Source organism: Dioscorea cayenensis, unplaced genomic scaffold, assembly GCF_009730915.1.
Source record: "Dioscorea cayenensis subsp. rotundata cultivar TDr96_F1 unplaced genomic scaffold, TDr96_F1_v2_PseudoChromosome.rev07_lg8_w22 25.fasta BLBR01001317.1, whole genome shotgun sequence".
NCBI classification, from domain to species: Eukaryota; Viridiplantae; Streptophyta; class Magnoliopsida; order Dioscoreales; family Dioscoreaceae; genus Dioscorea; species Dioscorea cayenensis.
The window spans coordinates 14,678-25,175 of record NW_024087708.1 but is presented as its reverse complement, the minus strand read 5'-3'; the positions used below and the strand labels follow the sequence as shown (position 1 = coordinate 25,175).

Sequence of the window (10,498 nt, the reverse complement as noted above, 5' to 3'; positions counted from 1 at the left end):
AACATGAATCAGAAAGGGCAACAAACCCGAAATCGTGTAAGCGCGTGAACTCACTCAAGTGAACCCAGGGTATAATCCTCAAAGTTCTAGGTGAAAGGGACTTAGTTTTCTACAAAAAGTAACAAGAATTTCAAAGATGGTAGTAACTTCACACATCCTCTAAGGTAGCCCTTTCCAAAGGGGCCGCTAAGGTGGCTTTCACACTTTTGAGGTGGTAGCTCTTTCTACCAGAGTGGTAGCTGTCACTCATCCTATGAGATAGCTCTTTCTCTCATTAGGGCATAACTAGTATCTAACTTATGGGAGTAGTTTTATACTTCATAGGTGGTTGCTCTTTCCACCCAACAAGCACAACTAAACAATAAAACTATTTTGTTCTTCCTTTTCATTTCTCCAATTTTTTTCAGAATTAACAAAAGAAACAACTATACTTAGTCCCTTTAACCTCAAACTTGAGTTTCCAAAAGAGTTTAAAGAGTGAGTAGTGCAACAAGTGACAATCGGGTAAAAATTCATACAAATTCAAGCAAAAACTAGAGCATGAGAACATTCAATGTTAAAAATTCTCCTAAACTCAAGAATACAATCATTGCAACTAAGGTGAACCGTTATTGACTATGTGAGCATGTATATCAATCAAAACTAATATAAAAGAGATGTGTGCACTATAAAACTCCCCCTCACATTTAAGTTGTACATTGTCCCCAATGTACACATGCAAGCTCACTCATAATGTATATCAATCAAGAACAAATGTGAGAGAAGTAATCAAAATAATACTCCCCTGACTCCTAGTGATGCATTTGATGGAGCTAAATCCTCGAGAGTGATGTTCCAACGGGTTGTGAAGCACACACGACCAAGTACCAAAGCACCATTAGTCGTGTCCATGACTAGTTTTTAATTTCCATGATGACAAGACTATCTACACGCATACACCGTGGGGGTTCAAAGTGAAGCTCAATAAAAACAAAAAAATAACTCGAATTTATAAAAGATAAAGCAATGAATATAACTCGAGGCAACAAAATGAAAAAAAAAACTCAGAAGGAAAGTCCTTTCTGAGTATACAACTCCAAAATGAAATGCAAAAAGTAATAAAATGCAAGAAAATAAATCAAATGTCGCTGCCGCCTCGCTCCTCTCTGCCGTGAGTGTTAGATCAAAGGGTGCTGGTGGAGGTGGTGATGGTGATGGCGGAAGGGGACTCGAGGAGTCCTCGGTCAGAAGACAAATGACGAGGTGACGCCTCGCTCTAAAAATCTACTATAACGTGTCGAAACGTGCCATGAACTCTCAGATACTTTTACGACCGCACAGACCCCGAACCTCAAAGCAATCTCGCTCGGACCTCGCTGATCTCGTCTCAGTATCACCCCCACAGCATTCTCGAGCCTTTCAAAGCGATCATCTGGGGTGGGTCCTCCGCCACTCGGAGGTGCATTGGTCTTCATCTATGTCGGGCATGAGGCTCAGGAACAGGCTGCGACTCCTCGGCATCGTCACCCTCCTCCTCGGCTTAATGCCTTTGATGTAGGGGCTTGAGAAGATCGCTCCCAATCTGGCATACTGCCTCTGATGTTGGATGTACTCTGCGACGATATACCCTAGATGAATCGGTATACGCTGAACCATCGAATACAGATACAGAAGCTCCTGCCGGCTCAGGACACCAGTGCTATCACCACTCCCATTCATCGACCTGCTCAGAATGGCATGTAAATATCGGTATGTAGGTCGGGAAAGGCACGTGGTCTTGGACACCCCCGGCTCATATTGACCCTGACCACACAATGCTCAGTAAGCTCTCCGGGGGTCAAAGCTCCAGTGTAATGTGCTCAGAATCGGGAATACTCCTCAATGTCTATAAATGCCTCCTCGTATAAGCCAAGCCGAACTGAAAACTGAGTAATACTCATGCTATAGTGATGTCCAAATGCTCGAATCGAATGGAGTCAAGACCGCCGAATCTAGCAAAAAGATCTATCAAACTCGAATGACGATAAGACCTCAAGTGTAAGCTCATGAATGGCTAGCTCCGTAGTCGACAATAACTGCCTCCAACCATCCACTAAAACAAGATCATCGACCTCATCTACGAACTCATTTCCCTTTTGTAGATCTCTCAATATGGTCCTACCCTGGAATAGAATCTAACCGAAATGAAGTCTCGAGAAGTACTCAAAATGCACCTGGTGCTTGGGAATAGCAAATCTCATACTCTCGGACTCAGGAGATGACTCACGCGGCCGTTTATTAGTTTGCTCCTTTGACTGAGGTACCATAATCTGCAAATTTGAAAGAAAATTGATCAAACAACCCAATTAGGTAATGTTGTAGAAATCCACACGGTCATGTGGAATTCCTACATGCCCATGTGGATCCACGTGGCATGAAAAACGCACGGCTGTGCCTCAAAAATCCAAAAGTACACCGTTAAATTTCTTCTAAATTCGTTCTAAACATGCATAATCATTCTAATTGTAGAAACAAAGCATTATTCACCAGTTTCATTGATTAAAATCAAGAATTGACTAAGAAAACAAAAGCTAGGGCTTATCGATGATGTGAAATGGGGAAAACTTGAATCGGGTCGAAAACAAAACAAAAATCCCTTCAAATCGGCACTACGAGGTCAGGGAAAGGTGTGAGAGTGCTCTCAGCCGACTGAAGAATGTGAGGATGAAAAACAACTGTCGTCCTTTTAAAAAAAACTCGCGCCTCTTGGCGATCTGTGCATTCACACGGCCTTGCAGAAATTTCCCACGCCTGTGCGCCTCCAAAGGAGAGCTTTACAGCGGCAGGTGTACGCCCCTGTGGGCTATCAGGAAAACCCTCACTATTTCTGAATGCTCTCACACGGACATGTGGAAAGTACACACGCCTGTGCGCCCGATCCATAGGGGCAGCAGCACGCCCTGTGGACTCTCAGGAAAACCTTTACTATTTATGAATGCTCTAGCACGGGCATGTGGAAAGTACCCACGCCTGTGCACCCGATCTACAAGGGCAGCCGCACTTCCCTGTGGCTCTACTATCCAGGCGAGAAGAATCACTAAGTGTTTCACACGCCCGTACGGAAATCCCGTACGGGCACGGACATTCGCAGGCTCAACTCACAGGGGCACACACACGCTAATGTGTCTTCCCAGGATAGAGAAAGCTTTTCTGCAGAGATCTGTACGACCATGTGGAAAATACCCACGCCTTTGTGTTTGTCACAGGTTCACCCACAGGGATGAGTCCACGCCCCTGTGTATTCTCATGATAATTTTCCAAGTCTTCTGCAGGAAAACGCATACCCGTGCGGAAATTACCCATGTGCATGTGAAAGTCATGAGGTCGCTCATAGGGACAAGTCCACGCCCCTGTGCCTTCTCTGGATGAGCTCACAATACATATCCACGGGCGTGTGGAAATTTCACATACCCTTGCATTTTCTCTGGATGCCTTAAAAAAACTCGCAGTGCTCTGCAGAATTCCTCGATCATGTTTACACACTCGAGCCCTCGCCCCTATTATGCAAACTATACCTATAAAAACATAAGAAACTAGCTCAAATGACCAAAACTTTGCTAAATCCCCATAAAAACACAAGATGAAATTAAAACCCACAATAAAATCACAGAAAAAGCATCTAACAATCAAGACAGCAACACTCAACACTTTATTCATGCAAACACTAAACTACTAACTAAGAAAAAAGTAAACACTTGGGTTACCTTCCAAGAAGCACTTGTTTTACGTCAGTAAGCTTGACGTACCTTGTCTTACCTCACGGGGGTTCATAGATGAAGGTTGCCCTCTTACCCATAGCTTGAAAGCATGAAAAGCAAAGCCTCTTGAAGGTAGAGGGGAAGTTATCGGGCTTGGGACCACCTAGCAATGGTACATCCAATTTGTTCGGTTCACGCGCATCTCCATAAGCCTTGGAGCATTTACAGTGGCGTCTCCTCACCCTATTTATCTTCTAGAGCACCTTCTTCAAGATCCCATGAGTAGATGGTACTTCTTCAGTCGAACCAAGCATCATAACTTCTTTATTTTCCACCTCTTGGTCGAACAAACCATCGTACAGATCCAGGTTGAACATTTCATGCATGTATTTATCAATAATCTTATCAGTAGTGTCTAGGAAATACAAAGTAACATCAAAATCAAGAGAATGCCGCATGGCTTCAGCAAGGTGGTATGTGAGCTTGTCATCTCCAACTCTTAATGTTAGCTCTCCGGCGTCCATGTCAATCAATACTTTGGAAATCGGCAAGAATGGCCTCCCAAGTATCAAAGGTACATCAGCATCCTAATCGATGTCTAGCACAACAAAGTCAACCAAAAAAATGTACTTGTCTGCCTTGACAAGCACATCTTCAATGATGCCCTTCGGATGTCTCAACATTTGGTCCGCCAATTGCAAAGTCATCCAAGTGGGCCTAGGCTCTCCCAAGCCTAGCTTCTGAAAGAAGGTGTATGACATGACGTTGATACTAGCCCCTGAGTCCGCCAATGCTATTTCTTCACCCAAATTGCCAATGTTACACGGAATGATGAAGCTTTCTGGGTCTTCCTTCTTGTTCGGCATATTCTTTTGCAATACAGCCGAGCAAGAAGCATCTAGGATCACTGAAGCACTCTCCTCCAACTTCGTCTTGTTAGTCAATAAGTCCTTCAAGAATTTTGTATACTTAGGCATTTGAGCCAATGCCTCAACAAAGGGAATGTTGATGTGGAGTTACTTGAACTCATGAACTTCTTGTACTGTTCATACCCTTGGTGATTCTTCAATCTAGAAGGATAAGGGATTCCTGGCTTGAAAGACGGGGGTGCCATCTCCTTCTCTTTGCTTGCTCCCTCCTCAACCTCTACAACCTCGGGTGTGTGTCCATTGGGCCTCTCACTCGTAAGCCTACTTTCAACCTTACGACCATTTCTCAAAGTGATCGCCTTCACATGCTCTCTAGGATTGGTCTCGGTATTACTTGGCAAGCTTCCTTATGGCCTTTCCAATAGAGACTTTGTAATCTGCACCACTTGATTTTCAAGATTGTGCAAAGAGGTGATGTGGTTGCGAAGTGTAGCCTCAACTGATTGAAACCTTGTATCCAACGATTGCGTAAACCTAGTCAAGGCCTTCTTCAAATTGGTCATTCAGGTCTCCAAACCTGAAACTCGGTATTCCATGTTTGGGGCTTATTGTTGTTGGAAACCCGGTGGTCCCATGGCCTTTTGTGGACTTTGGTTGCTCCATAAAAAATTGGGATGATTCTTCCAACCCAGATTGTAGGTGTTGCTATATGGATTCTCTTGGTTCCTCATTGCATTACCCACAAAATCGACATTCTTAACCGAAAATGCATCACCAATAGAGATTGGGCAATCGGAGGGAGCATGTCCTCCACCACACCCGGTGTAAGTACTCGCGGCCGCCACTTTATTCGAAGTTAGAAGATCTAACTTCTTACTCAATGATTCCACTTGAGGCATCAATGAAATTACTGTATTGATCTCACAGAGCCCTGCCACCTTTTTCTTCTCCCTAGCATTGCATTGGTAGCTATTGAACCCCATTTCTTTAATTAGTTGATGAACCTCATCGGAGTTCTTTGATAAGTGTCTAAATGTATGTATTTTAGTATATGTATTTGCTGCGTATAACATGTATTTGTATAAGAATTGATGCCCGTTTTATGCTTAATCGTGTGTTATTTGTTTTGCAGGGCACGAAAATGCCATGGAGGACATGAAGATATGATTTGGGTGAAAATGTGAAGAAAACCAGGTCGCGGTACTACAACAATGACACTATAGCAAGATTACTGCAGCTACCACTGTAGCACCTGGAGAGTTTCCAAGACAAAAATCGAATCATGGCATACGGCCTCAATACTGCTCGGTATAGAGCCCGGGATGATCACTGTAGCACCTCAATACTGCCGAACAGTGTCAATGAGGAGCTCAATGAGGTCCTCATTGAGCCAGTATACCACCTCAATGAGGTCCTCATTGAGCTTGGGATTCTACCCGGGATTGAGGGATCTTGGCGTTGATGATGAGGAGTATAAAAGGCATTTCGGGGAAAAGAAAAGAGGGACTTTGTGGTGGAGACTTTGGGGGGTTCTTGGCAGCCACCACTTGGGAGGAAGGAGAGAAACGAAGACATCATTTTCTTGGGAGATTTGGCTTGAACCTTGGGAAGATCAAGGTCTTGAACTTCAAGGGGAAGCTTCATCATCAAGGGAGGAGAAGCATTCGACACCTTTAGGGCTAGAAGAAGTGTCATTCGGCCGGCATTCTCCCTCCTCTTCATCATTCGGACTAGGGAGTGGCATTTATTCATTTACTTCTTGCTTTTGTTGTGTTTGAGACATTTATTGTATGAGGGCACACTAGATCCCCAAGGCTACCGGATGTAGGTGAACCTTGCGCGGGGGGGGGGTGGCTTTATCATGTATTTTGGATGCTTCACTCTTATTTGGAATGCATTGGTGTCATTTGTGTTTTAGCTCATGTTGTTTCATGCCTAGAACTATAATATTTAGAAATCCTTAGTTCTTATTTGAGTTGTATACATAGACGTGACCTACTCACATGTACTAGATCATCATTGAGCTAAAAAGGGAGATCCTTGACCAAAATGCCGAGAAATTGGATGTAGGCTGCCCCTCCGAACCATGAGGATGAACTTAGGTTAAGTGCGTCTTTATTTCACGATATCAATGTACTTAATGCAATCATAGGAATATGACTAAGGAGAAATCCTTGTCATCATTTGTATGGGATTAGGGTTTGACTACCGAGAAATCGGGGCTGAATTATTGTTGAGGTCCGTTGGCCTAAATCACCCATGTCATCTATTCTTATGCATCCGTACATCATGATGAATCCCTCTTGGGAATCCTCATCCCTAGGCTTGTTCTTATCATTATTGCTCTTGTGATTTTCTTGCTTGTTGTGGGGTTGCTATACTCGTATTCTTAATTATGTTATTGCACATACTAGAGTAAGAACATGTTTGAGTTGTAAGGTTAGAAAATAAGTGATGAAGGAGTAATAGGAGCTCCTTAGCCCCGTGGAATACTACGACCCTGTGTCACTCACAGGGTATTACTTGGTGATCCCTGATAAGTGCTTGAGTGAACATGTTTTTATGCATGTTTTACATACATTGAGCATCATATTTTATACGGTTTATGTCTCATTTCGTGTATTGGGTGTTCTTTTATGCATATAGGTTGTGAAGGCATTGGGATTTCAAAAGGGAGCGAAGATAGGCTATCATGGCATAATATTGGGAGTTCTTGTACAAATCAAGTTGGAAGACACAAGAGGAGTTCGTGTATGAGGAGATGTGTGCCAACTTCCATAGTTTTGCAAGCCAAGTTATTAATGGAAGGGCACAAAGGCAGCCATGTCTCCACATTCCTCCTCTTTGTAAAGATTTCAAGACCTTTCAAGACGCATTGATGAAGGAAAAGCCGTATAGCCTACCATATGATCGTGTGCCCGATCGTGTGGCCTTAAGAGGAGAATGTTTATCATCGTGTTTGTGGAAATTCCTACAGCCCACGCGGGCGTGTGGAAAATCCACACGGGCGCGTGGGCGCACGTGACAGACGCGGTGTGAGGCTATAATTACACCTTTTGGCCGATTCTAAAGGGACTTTTTGCGGAGCTTTGAGCATAGACATTGAGAGAGAGGCGGCTAGGGTTTGAGGAGAAGGTCTTCGCCGATTGAGAGGGAGTTCTTCACCAACTTTGATAGGTTCCTTCGACGTCATAGCATTTTGGGGAGCCATTGGCGACCTAGCTTCGGAGAGGAACCCTTCAAGACGTAGAACTACCAATCAAAGCCAATCCACGCGAATTCGAGGGGTTTTCTCTATGGGTTTTATTGCTTTTCATTGTATCCATTATTGTTTTGTAACTAGGCCCATTGAGGGCTAAACCCTAGTGGGTATTTGGGCATGTGAACCCTAAGATTTATATGTTGGATTGATTCTCTTAATGCTTCTAGTTAATCCGAGTTGTCTTGAGTTTTAATCTTGTGATTTAATTGCTTGCTAGTGTTGTTAATCCTTGTGGTTGATTTACATTGCATGATTTAATACTTTGATGTGAGAGGTCTCCATTAGAGTTAGATTTTTAAGATTAAAGAGGGTTGAGAGGGTGAGCCTTGAGATGGAGGAGTGTCCCTTTTCCCCTTCGATTGAGTGTTTCCTATCTCCGTATTCCATATTCTCTTTGCAACCATATTTGGTGTGAGGCGTGAGATTGCTCGATTTCTCCGCCGGGACCTTGTAGGGGGTTAGGATCCTTCGTCGGGAATTAGGGTTGGATCTACATTTAGGAATCGGTTTCACTCTTAGGTTTCCTTATAGCATATTGCGGTCATATAGGGTGTGAAGTGTTGAGATTGGTCGATTTCACCACCGGGACCTTGTAGGGGACTAGTGCCTTTTGCTTGGAGACAAGGATTGGTTATTGTTGGACTACCTCGACTCATTAGACTCGATTCTAGAGCATTTAGTGAATCTTGAGCTTCAAGGAAGATCTTAGTGGGATCATTGCCCGAATACCTCATCCTTAGTGATTGAGACTCTTCTACTTTATTTCTTGCATACTTGTTTGCTTTGCTTGCAATTAGTTCACTTCATCATATTCATTGACTCCGACTAGATAATTGAGAAGTGGTTATTACTAATACTTCCGTTCCCTGTGAATTCGACTACCCGACTCACCGGGTAATTATTACTTCGACACTCGTGCACTTGCGGTACATACACGCATATTCGGACATGTCAATTTTTTGGCGCCGTTGCCGGGGATCGGGATATTAGGAACACTAGGACTTGATTACTTTAGTCATTCACATTTTTATTTGTTTTTCTATTTCATATTTCTTTCTTTCGCCGTTCTCATTGTTTTCTTTTTATTGATTTCAACTTCAAGTTATGACCCGAGGGAACCCTTCGACATTGGTTGAAGAGGATCCTGAAATTGAGCGAAGATTTCGTAGAAGGGGCAAGGAACCTGTACAAGAACAGAATTCTCCAGCTGTAATAGATATCGAAAGATCAGAAAATATGGCTGAACAAGAGGGGCAACAAAGGACATTATCAGATTTTGCTAGGCCTACAATTCGTGGGACACAGTCAAGCATTGTTAGGCCACCGGTAGCTGCCCAAAATTTTGAGTTAAAGCCAGGTTTTATTCAGATGGGTTAGTCGATGAAGACCCAAATAGTCATATTGAGAACTTCCTCAAAGTTTGTGATATGTTGAAGATCAATGGAGTCTCAGATAATGCAATCCGATTGAGAGCATTCCCTTTTTCATTGAAGGGAAGAGCCAAGCAATGGCTTCATTCATTGCCACGAGCTTCTATCACAACATGGGACGAGATGGTTGAGGCTTTCCTCACAAGGTATTTTCCTCCGGGGAAATCGGCAAAGCTTCGCAATGAAATATCTTTGTTTGTTCAGATAGAGCTTGAATCCTTATTTGAAACTTGGGAGCGTTTCAAAGACCTTTTGCGGAAATGTCCACAACACGGGTTCCCCGAGTGGATGGTTATTCAATCATTTTACAATGGGTTGAACTCGAGTACCAAGCAACTCCTTGATGCCGCCGCGGGAGGGACAATGGGAAACAAAACCCCCGAGCAAGCCCGACAACTAATTAAGGAAATGGGATTGAATAGCTACCAATGGAATGCAAGAGAAAAGAAGCTCTCTACAGGGTCAAGGCTCCAGGATAATTAGTCAGTAACTGAGAGTACTCCTCAGTGTCTATGAATGCCTCCTCATACAAGCCAAGTAGAACTGAAAACTGAGTAACGCTCAAGCTATGGTGGTGTCCAAATACTCTGAACTGAATGGCATCAATACTGTCAAAGCTCGAATAGGATCTGTCAAAATCAAATGATGACAAGACCTCCAATGCAAGCTCTCGTATGGTTGGCTCTCTAATAGCAATAACTATCTCCAACCACCTAACGATACAAGTCCTCAACCTCGTCTGCCAACTCATCTCCTTGCTGCAGATCTCTCAGTATACTCGTATGAAAGAATCAAGTCTGTCCAAAATGAACTCTCGACAGCCGCTCAAAATGAACTCTGTGCTCTGGAATGGTGTAACTCATGTCCTCAGACTCGGAAGATGACTCACGCAGCGCTTATCAGCTTGCTTCTTCGACCGGGGTGCCATAATCTGTAAAATTTGAGAAGAAATCGGTCAAACAAGATGATAAAGCATTACTACAGAATTCCACACGGTCTTGCGTAATTTTCGCACACCTGTGTGGATCCACGGGGTGTGAAAACCGCACGGCCACACCACAAGAATCCAAAAATAAAGCTTAAAAATACTTCTAACTTTGTTCTTGACAAGGTCCCCTTGCGTATATCCCGCAAGTGCACGGGTTTGTCGAAGTAATAATCCCGGGTGAGCAGGTATCGAATCCACAGGGAGTAGGGAATAAAAATACTTAATTCGATTCT

General features: G+C 43.4%; 1 non-coding gene across 1 annotated transcript; it reads right to left on the bottom strand.

The window, feature by feature from the left end:
* Nucleotides 1-9,449: 9,449 nt before the first annotated feature.
* On the bottom strand, nucleotides 9,450-9,555 carry LOC120256173. The gene has a single exon (XR_005535210.1). It is a non-coding gene; the product is annotated as a small nucleolar RNA R71 (small nucleolar RNA).
* Between the last annotated feature and the right edge of the window lie 943 nt (nucleotides 9,556-10,498).